We start from the raw sequence: 1,109 nt of genomic DNA, 5'->3' as shown, positions 1-1,109 counted from the left end.
CATGCGCTCTCTCCCCTCTGATGGGGAAAACCACCCTCCAGCCCTTCCCCGGGTGGTTTCCAGGGGCCAAAACCTCCTTTCTTTAATGTCGTGGAGGGTAGAAACAAGTCAGGACCCCATGACCATCTCCTAAAAGTCCAGCTTGGCTATTTCTCCCAACCATAATCATTCTATGATTCTAACCCCAGTTGTCCCTGTATGGATGGGGGAGGCATTAGGGATCCATCTTTTGCCGACAACCAGATTTTATTTTTTAAGGACTAAAAAAGGTCTGTCCTGCTCAGGGGCTCCTCAGGTGGATTAATCTAAAGCAAAATACAATATATTAATAGCAAATAGCCCCGGGGAAGGGAATAGAGGGTGGAAAAGCTCCGTTGGTGGCCACATCTATTGAAGCGAGTGGTTTTTCACGGCTGGTGAGGGGACGTGGGGATGGAGATGGGGTCTGGCTGCTGGGCGAGGACGACGTGGGATGGGACATGGGGAGGGACGGTGCTGCAGACCCATCGCCCTGGGAAACGCAGCCGTTCCTCCCCTAAAATCAAAACAAACACAAGAGTTGGGTGCCAGCCCTGAGGCGAGCCGGGCGGGAGGGCGAAGAAAAACCATTCTCTGTCCCAACATAATTCCTCCTTGTCACTCGCCGCGAGGAGCCGCATTCCAGCCGCGGCCACCTTTCCAAAAATATCACTTTCCCGAGGAGTTATGGTTTTCGGCTTCCTCTCTTGGGGCAAAATCCTTCCCCGCCTCGTCCCCCCAGCCCCACGTCCCTTCCAGCCGGCGCAGAAATGAAACACAAGGTATTTTTTGCCCCAGATCTGCAGCCAAGAAAAGACTCGGCTCCGGCGGAGCCAAACGTGGCCCCTTTCCAGCTCCCATGAATGGGATGTTTGCAAACCAGTTCCAATTTCTTAATTTTTTAAATATATATATATATTTAAGGGATTCTCAAAGAGCAGAAAGAGGGTTGTGGGTTGTTCTTTATTTTATTATTATTATTATTTTTTTAAGAGAGAGCTCTGACGTCATTTATTTTAAAAGCAGAAAAAGGGAAAAGGTGAAGGGGTAAAAAAACCCAGGTGATTTATACAATTGTTCTCTGCATGTGA

Source organism: Streptopelia decaocto (genome assembly GCF_964273445.1).
Source record: "Streptopelia decaocto genome assembly, chromosome: 27".
Classification (NCBI taxonomy): Eukaryota; Metazoa; Chordata; class Aves; order Columbiformes; family Columbidae; genus Streptopelia; species Streptopelia decaocto.
The sequence above is the reverse complement of the archived record's forward strand: the minus strand, read 5'-3'. Positions refer to the sequence as shown.